The sequence below is a fragment of the Loxodonta africana genome, chromosome 15 (genome assembly GCF_030014295.1).
Source record: "Loxodonta africana isolate mLoxAfr1 chromosome 15, mLoxAfr1.hap2, whole genome shotgun sequence".
In the NCBI taxonomy this organism is placed as follows: domain Eukaryota; kingdom Metazoa; phylum Chordata; class Mammalia; order Proboscidea; family Elephantidae; genus Loxodonta; species Loxodonta africana.
In genome coordinates, this window is record NC_087356.1 from 69,882,579 (window position 1) to 69,892,185 (window position 9,607).

The window sequence follows — 9,607 nt, forward strand, 5'->3', positions numbered from 1 at the left end:
GTATAAGTGCTGGAACATGAGAGCTCCAGTAGTGGAAAAATATCACAGAAATAATGGTTGATTATATTATCCTTGCAGAAAACCACCCTTAGCATGCAAACTGTGTGAGCTGTGGCGCCAATCGAGCCCATTATATATACCTCAACTACCAACCAGGAGCAGACCTAATCAGACATGGTGACATTGTAAAGCAATGGCTTACATATGGCAACATAGCGATCATATGCCATCACAGCCAACATATGACGTTCTGATATAACAAAAAAAGCAAAGAAGTAGAGCTGAGTCATGCATTCAGGATAGGAGATGGTGTTCTTCTCTGTCACAAAGTTCACCAGCATTTTGGGGGGTAATGACAGTGGGATAGCAAAGATCAATGAAGGACAAACTGCTGAGGAAATAGTACATGGGGGTGTGCAGGTGAGAACTGACCCCAATCAATGTGATCATGCCCAGGTTCCCCACCACTGTGACCACATAGGTTCCTAGGAAGAAAAGAAAGAGGGGCAGCTGTAGTTCTGGCTTTTCAGTTAACCCAGCAAAGATAAAACTCAGTCACTGTGGAGTGATTTCTTGCTGCCATTTCCCTCTGGGAATTTTATGAAGGAAGAGAAGAAGAAATTAGACATAGGTGGTTATTTATGCAGTGAGAAATAGATGCAAGTCTTGTCATTCAGGTATCTCCAATTCTCCCTCCCTGTACCTGCTCTACATTGGAAGTTAAAGACTCTGTTGTCCCAGTTTATAGATCATGCAAATAAACATCAGATGAAATTAATTCTTTTTTGTTTCTGTTTTATGTGTTGGTCTTAGTCCTGACCAGTCTCTGAACATCCAAAGAACTGTTCTGGTAACTTAGAATATTGAGTGTTCTGAGCCCTGGTGGTAAAATAGTTAAGTACTTTTCTGCTAAATGGAAGGCTTGCAGTTGAAACCCACTCAGTGGCTCTGTAGAAGAAAGACCTGACAATCTGCTTTTGTAAAGACTAAAGCCTAGAAGGCTCTCTGGGATACTTCTGCTCTATCACGTGGAACTGATATGAGTTTAAAATCGACTCAATGGTACCTAACAACGAAGACAACAACAAAGCACTTTCATGCCTTATTTGCATTCTTCTCAACTCTTCTGCAAAACATATACTACCACATTGGAACCTTGCTAATGATAAACATATCTGAAATCAGGATATGCTGAAATATGAAAAAAGATAGTTTTCTGTCTTTGAATGCATTACAGGAAAAAAAGAGTAACCATTTGACAGGTAGCTTTAGAAAATTCCTATATTGTTGTAAGGAGAGTAAGACTTCATGAAGATTAAAAGCTTCTACAAGACATGGGATTCAGATACTCACCTTTTGTCTGTGTGGAATGCTTAGCCAGAGTGCTCTGTATACTTTAGACCAAGTCCCCTCTGAAGAAAAAGCTCTTAGTAATGTCGGTGGTGGCATTGAGACTAGAGGCCCCTTGGTTCTCTTTTACTGAGGGCCCAGAATGCAGATCTCAGTTTCTGAGATGCTCATGTCAATATTATGAATCAAATGTCAGGATTCCCTAGTGTAGTTCCCTTGTAGTGCCACCTGAGACAGTTGCCAGAGTGGCATGTTTTTTTCTAGTGTTTGGATATACAAGAGGTCTCATCAAACACATACAGACAGAAGGTCCCTCAAGATTTCTGTCCACTGGAGATGAGTTATTGGAACAAAGGAGGAATTAAAATTTTCGTTTCCTTCTTATGATGCTCTCATTAGCGTCCTTGTGTATGTAATATTCTCATTCATTAGGTTATTGACCAGAAATTACGGTCTGGCAGACATTGTTCTAAAAGGTCCTCATGACAACAGCTTCCAAAATGAATATAGTTTCTGAAATATTTGAAGCCATAATTTTAATCTTTTGCAATTTATTTAAGGTTTAGAGAAATAGTTCATTGTACTTGCTACTGTTGCTCTTTGTAGTTGTGAAGAATATTTTATTGAACACTTACTATGTGCCACACACAACTGTAAATTTGTTACATTTGTTAGCTCATTTAAGCTTCTCCCAGCCCAAAGTGGAAGATAATAATAGATTGAATCAAGTAGCAATTTCATGTGACTTAACTTAGTATATTACGCCATTAAAAAAAATAATGGAGCTGAGGCACAGAGAGGTAATTTGCCTACACTTAACACTTACCCAGATATTAATTTGTACCTTATTTGTGCATAAAATGATTACATCTAGTATGCTATACATTTAAATCATTCATTCATTTATTCATTTAACCATGTGCAAAACACCATGTTGTGTTAGGATATACCCTTACAAATACAAAACTGTATTTTTAAACAAATTTGTCTAAATTGAACTTAATACATATTTTATAAACACTTGGATAGCACTTACCCTGATGGTACGGTGGTGAAAGATATCACCTGCTAACCAATAATGTGGTGGTTCAAAACCACCACTTTCCAAGATAGAAAGATGTGGCAGCTTGCTTTTATAGGGATTTTTAGCCATAGAAACCTATAGGGTTACTCTGAGTTGAAATTGACTCCACTGTAGTGGGTTGGGTTATTTTGGCTTTGTACATCAAATAATGTTTGAAGCACTCTAAGGCTTTAGTCCTCACGTGTTTATCTATATGCATTATCCTCTTTTATGAATGAAGATACTGAAGCACAGAAAGGTTGATCAACTTTTGAGCATGAAGACAGTATTGATAATTATGCAAATAAATTGGTCTCAACCCACTTGGAGCAAAAGAGAATGAAGAACACCAAAGACACAAGGTAAATATGAGCCCAAGAGACAGAAAAGGCCGCATAAACCAGAGATTCCATCAGCCTGAGACCCAAAGAACTAGGTGGTGCCCAGCTACCACCAACCATTGCCCTGACAGGCAACACAACAGAGAGTCCCTGATGGAGCAGTAGAACAGTGTGATACAGATCTTAAATTCTTGTAAAAAGACCAGGCTTAACAGTCTGACTGAGACCCGAGGGACCCTGATGGTCAAGTTCCCTGGACCCTTTGATAGCCCAAGAGTGGAACCATTCCTGAAAACAACTGTACAGACAGGGACTGGCCTGGACTATAAGATAGACAACGATACTGGTGAGGAGTGAACTTCATGGCTAAAGTAGACATACGAGACTATGTGCGCAACACCTGTCTGGTGGTGAGATGAGAAGGAAGAAAAGGACAGGAGCTGGTTGAATGGATAAGGGGAATAGAGGGTGGAGAGGAAGAATGTGCTGTCCCATTAAGGAGAGAGCAGCTGGGAGAACACGGTGGGGCGTGTATGGCTTTTTGTATGAGACTGACTGACTTGATTTGTAATCTTTCAAGTAAAGCACAGTTTAAAAATAAAGTAAGAAAAAAAATATTGTGCAAAGATGAGATTTACTAACCAAAATTGTACAGGGTCAGTGGAAAAGAGGAAGACCCTCAAGGAGGTGGATTGACACCATGGCTACAACAATGAGCTCAAGCATAACAATGATTGTAAGGATGGCTCAGGACCAGGCAGTGTTTCGTTCGGTTCTGCATAGGGTCGCTACGAGTTGGAACCGACTCGATGGCACCTAACAACAACAACAACATGTTACATGTGGTCCACTAAGCCGCATCTCCACAATCTGTAACTTCCTTCTGTAGCAAACACACCTGGAATATATGATATAAAAACTGGCAAGTGTAGGAGACAAGTAATGTTTGACTCACAAAACCCTTCACATGTTTTAGCAATTTGCATAGTCTTCTGACCCCCAACATTTTAGACATGAAGTCAAATTAAAGTAATAGACCTATCATAGCCTACTGCTGCTCTTCAAGCCAAAGGACTGGAATTAAAAAATAAATAAATAAGCCCATTGCCATCCAGTTGATTGGCAGTTCCAGAGTAGAACTGCCCCATAGGGTTTCTAAGGAGCAGCTGGTAGATTCAAACTGCCAACCTTTTTGGTTAGCAGCCAAATGATTAACCACTGTGCCACCTGGGGTCTCTGGAATATTCAGAGGATGCTAAATTTGTCAATCATTGAGGAAAACTATCTGAGTCTCTATCAGCCATAAGCATCACAGACTTTAATTCTTCCAGGTATAAGTCAAAATTCAGAAAACAAATATTTACACCAAGTCTAAATTATCAAAATCGTTTATCATTATACAGCAATGATGCCTTTATTTTGACTACTTTTCTATATCTTGAGAGGTCACTGTAAGTCAGTTCCATTTGTAGCCATCTACTATAATCTCTACATTTAGAACAAACAGCAGCATACCCATCCAGTGACACCAGATTCACTCTTGCTTGCTCTTGGACCCACTTGTTTCTTTGTTATGGATGGAAAGGGAATGTCTCTAATTCTCTGTTATTCCCTGTTTTAGTTGGGTAGATGCCCAGCTGGAGGAGGGAAGAGTTTGCTTTTCCAGCCAACTTTAGCCCGAAGGTTGACCTCTATCACCCTGTACACATTGATTATATAGGAAAGGTCTCTTTGTAAGAAGAAAGAAGAAAATACATTCCTGTCATGACATAAATAGTTTATACACTCAAGCTCTAAGTGTCTTTTACTTCTACCAAAAGGCTGTGCATAGGTGGTGGGCTCTTCAGTTATGTACTTCCCCTGCATTGTCTAGGGATTTTAAAAACACATTGACATTCATCATCCCGTTTCAATCAATCCCCGTAAAGATTTGGTGCAAATTATGATAGTTAAGATTATGTATTAACTTTGCTGGGCCATGATGCTCATGGTTTGGCAATTATGATATAGTTTGGCAGCTATGTAATGACATAATTACCTCCATAATGAGATCTGGGATAATGTAATCACCTCCATGATGAGATCTGTTATGAGACGCCAATCAGTTGAAAGGGAGTTTCTTTTGGGGTGCACCTGCATTCAATATGGGTGGACTTTCCAGGAAAGCTCCAGGGCTTTTCTTTGCTGTGGATACTACAGCTATCTCCTGTTCATCTGACCTCTGATTCTTGGAACTTGAGCTAGTTGCTTACCTGGCCATCTTGGTATTCTTCAGCCTTCGTAGTCTCTGAGCCAGAGTTCTGCCAGCTCACCTGCTAATCTTGAGTTCACCAGCCCCTGAAGCTACATGGGTAAGGAGAAGCCTACAGCCTGACCCAGGGTTTTGGAACTTACTAGCCTCTACAACCACATGAGCCATTTCTTTCTCTCCGTATATGTACATATATATGTTGTCAGCTGCTGTCAAGTCTGTTCTTACTTGTAGTGACACTATGTACAACAGAAAGAAAAACTGCCTGGTCCTGCACCATTCTCACAGTCATGGTTATGATTGAGCCCATTGTTGTAGCCACTGTGTCAATCCATCTAGCTGAGGGTCTTCCTCTTTTTCACTGACACTCTAATTTATCACGCATGATGTCCTTCTCCAGGGACTAATACCTTCTAATAACATGCCCAAAGTATGTGAGATGAAGTCTCGATATCTTTAGTTCTAAGGAGCATTCTGGCTGTACTTCTTCCAAGACAGATTTGTTCATTGTTTTGGTTATCAGCCGAACTCTTTCAACACCGTGCCACCAGGGCTTCTTAACAATAACTATAATAATAAAAATTAATTTTGATATCACGCAGAGAATAGAAAACAGAGAATTGTGTTCCAGGGAATCGCAATATCTATTCTGCACACATGGGGCAGGCTGCTACCCTCTTGAGGGTAAGAAATTCTTTCTTTAATTCACACTTTCTATACATGCCTCTTTGATTTTGTCATGAACGCCGTTATGAGTTTTAAGGTATAATTGCCCCTGCCTTTGTATAATTAGTATTTACCAAAGAAATGACCCTGGAATGCTTCTTCTGTTGAAGAGAACAGGTTAGCAAATACTTGATTCCTACTTGAAAGCACTTAGGGGGAAAAAATCCAATTTTTATTGCATGACTGTAATTACAGAATATTGTAAAGTAAAAATTCTAATTTATTTCCTAAAGATGCAGTTTTGTTGGTAAACCCCCCCCACCCAAGATACATTTTTTATATCATCCAAACCCAGAAAACCAAGCCCACTGCTGTTGAGTTGATTCCCACTCATAGAAACCCAAAAGGAAAGTAGTACTCTCCCGTATGGTTTCTTAGACTGTACATCTTCACAGAAGCAGACTGCCTTGTCTTTCTCCTGTGGATCGGGGTGGTAGGTTCGAACCAACGACCTTTTGGTTAGTGGCCAAGCTCCTTAACCACTGTACCACCAGGGCTCCACTTCATGTAACAGGTTATTAAAATATGTGGCTTTAAGATATGTTGAATATAATATTATTCACCATTACTTTTCAGAGATGAGGTAGTTAACATTTTGATCTAATGACTCTTCTGAAGTCAATATTTGTTGAATAATTGAATATTCCACACAAACATATATCTACATATCTATTAAAAGTTTCTCAAAGTAAGAAGACTTTACACATAACTGATTCACTGAAATTAAGCTCTCTCTTTGGTATAGTTCAAGAGTGGGGGCAGGCCTGTCCAGTTAGGTTTTGTTCGTTTTAATTTCCACCACGCCTGGCTTAAATAAGTAAATTAGCCAATCTTGCTCTTCACCTCAGGGGTTGCAGTATTTTATTTTCTAAACTATTATTATCTAATTAATAATTATTTCTGAAAAGAACTAATAAATGTTCGCATTATTCAATCATGCTTTCATTTCTGTTCACTTACTTTTTTTTTTTACTGTTGTCAGAATTTTACTTTGTAAAAGATTGAGATAAACCTTTTTTCCCCTTCCTGAAAATTTCTACAGTATGTTTTCATTTTCTATTGACCTCAAGACTAATTATGTTGAGTCTGACATTCAGAGCTTTCTGGCTCTGCTTCTAATCTATTATGCCCATTTAATTCCTCTATTTTCCTTTCCAACTGAGATGTTTCAAGAAACAGATGCAGCACTGGAGGTGTCCAATCATCTCTGTCAAGAAATTTGGAAGACAACTTCCTGGTGAACTGACTGGAAGAGATGCATATTTGTGCCCATTCCAAGGAAAGGTGATGAAACAGAGTGCTTGATATAATGGAATAATACCATTTTTATCACACATAAGTGAAATTTTTGCTGAGCATCATTAAAAAACAGTTGCAGCAGTGCATCAAAAGGGAACTGTCAGAAGTTCAAGCCAAACTCAGAAAAGGACGTGGAATGAGGGATATCATTGCTGAATGTCAAATGGATCTTGGCTGAAAATAGAGAGTGCAAGTTAACCTTTGTTTTAGGGACTATGCATAGACATTCGACTGTGTGGGTCGCAACAGTCTATGGATAACACCACAAAGAATCGGTATTGCAGAACACTTAATTGTGCTCATTAGGAATCTGTACATAGATCAAGAGGCAGTCGTTTGAACAGAGGAAGGGGATACTGTGTTGTTTAAAGTCAGGAAATGCGTGCGTCAGGGTGGTATCCTTTCACCATACTTATTCAATCTGTATGCTGAGCAAATAATCCAAGAAGTTGATCTATATGAAGAAGAATGCAGTATCAGGATAGGAGAAGACTCTTTAATAACCTGTGTTATGCAGATGAAAAATGATGCAATTTTGCTCTGCTGCAAGTGAAGAGGACTTGAAACACAAAGTTATGAAGATCAAAGACTATAGCCTTCAGTATGGACAGCACTTCAACATAAAGAAAACCAAAATCTTCACAACTGGACCAATAAGCAACAAAATGATAAACTGAGAAAATATTGAAGTTGTCAAGGATTTTATTTTACTTGAATCCACAATCAACACCCATGGAAACAACAATCCAGAAATCAAATATCTTATGGCATTGGGCAAATCCGCTGCAAAAGATCTCTTTAAACTGTTCAAAAACAAAGATGTCACATGGAGGACTAAGGTGCACCTGACTCAAGCCATGGTGTTTTCAATTGCCTCATATGCATTCAAAAGCTGCACAATGAACAAGGAAGACCGAAGAATTGACATCTTTGAATTATGGTGTTGGCAAAGAATATCGAATGTACCATGGACTGTCAAAATAACAAACAAATCTGCCTTGAAGAGGTACTGCCAGAAAGCTCTGTAGAAGCCTGATGGCAAAACTTTATCTCAAATACTTTGGATATGTTATCAGGAGGGATTAGTCCCTGGAAAAGGACATCATGCTTGGTGAAGTAGACGGTCAGCACAAAAGAGGAAGACCCTCAGTGGGATGGACTGACACAGTGGCTACAAAAATGGGCTCAAGCATAATTAAGATCGTGAGGATGGTTCAGACCCAGGCAGTGTTTGTTTCTGTTGCACGTAGGGTCCCTGAGTTGGAACATCCTCCATGGCACCTAACAACAACATATTCAGTGGGGAGAAGCACAGTCATAGAGGGAGCTAGTGATGCTTGGTGTGTAGAGAATCCTTAGGGAGTCCTTTGACCTCCTAAAGTTACCTTTGGCCTAAGTAGCACTTCGAGTAAAATCATGAATCTTGGAGTCAAATTTCTCAAGTGTGTTTCCAGACTTAACTGCTTTTTGTTTGAAACTTAAGACAGGTTATGCAAACTCTTTAAGATTTCATTTCTTTGTCTTTGAAAGGAGAATAGTACTAGAACTTGCGCTGGGGGAATATTGTAAATATTAAATAAAGTGATGCACTTGGTTGTTTGGTACAGGGTTTGACATCTTATAAAATCTCAGTAATGTATGTTACCCTCATTATCATTATCATCATCATAGTCCTTTTTTGTTTGCATATTATTTAAAAATGAAACTGTAGTGCTTGTAATTCTAGACAGTTTTTGTTTTTATTCTCCATATTTCTGTATATATAGTCGTTGTAATATAGGCTTGAAGAAAGAGGTGGCGTGAAGGGGAATTTTTCACATGTATAGGGGAAAGAAGTGTCAATGAACCCATAAACTTCAAGAATTAACCGAACAAATTACATATATCAGCAAACCAAAGACCTGTTTCTGATAGGACACTGTGGCACAGATTCCATTCATGAGCATGCTTTATTTTCTAGAATTTCCTTCAGGACAAATTTGACATTCTTGTCACTATGAGTCAGAATCAACTCAATAGCAGTGGGTTTGGTTTTTGGTTGGTATTCTTGTGACTGTAGATCATGGGGTTCAGCATTGGTACAATAGTACAGAGCACAGAGGACACTTTGCCTTGGTCCATGGAGCTGACATTTGATGGCTATAGATATATAAATGCTACAGAACCTTAAAATATTGTAACAGCCAAGATGAGGCAAGTAAAGTGCTGGAGGCTTTGGACCTTCCCTCAGTGGAGGTAATGTGGAGAATGCTACTAATGATGAAGATGTAGGAGGCAACGATGGTTAAGGAAGGAGTCAATATGTTAAATGCACCCAGATCCAGAACCAGTAATTCGTTGATATAGATACTGAAGCAGGATAGCTCCAGGACAGGAAAGAGGTCACAGAAATAATGTTTAACCACATTGGTTTTACAGAAAAAGAGTTCCAACATAAAGCCTGTATGAATTGTAGACCCAGTAATGCACAAAATATGAACTCCCACTGTGAGCCAGAAGCAGATGTGATAAGACATAATAGTAACATTATAAACAAAGGATTACAGATGGCAGCATAGCAGTCATATGCCATTGCAG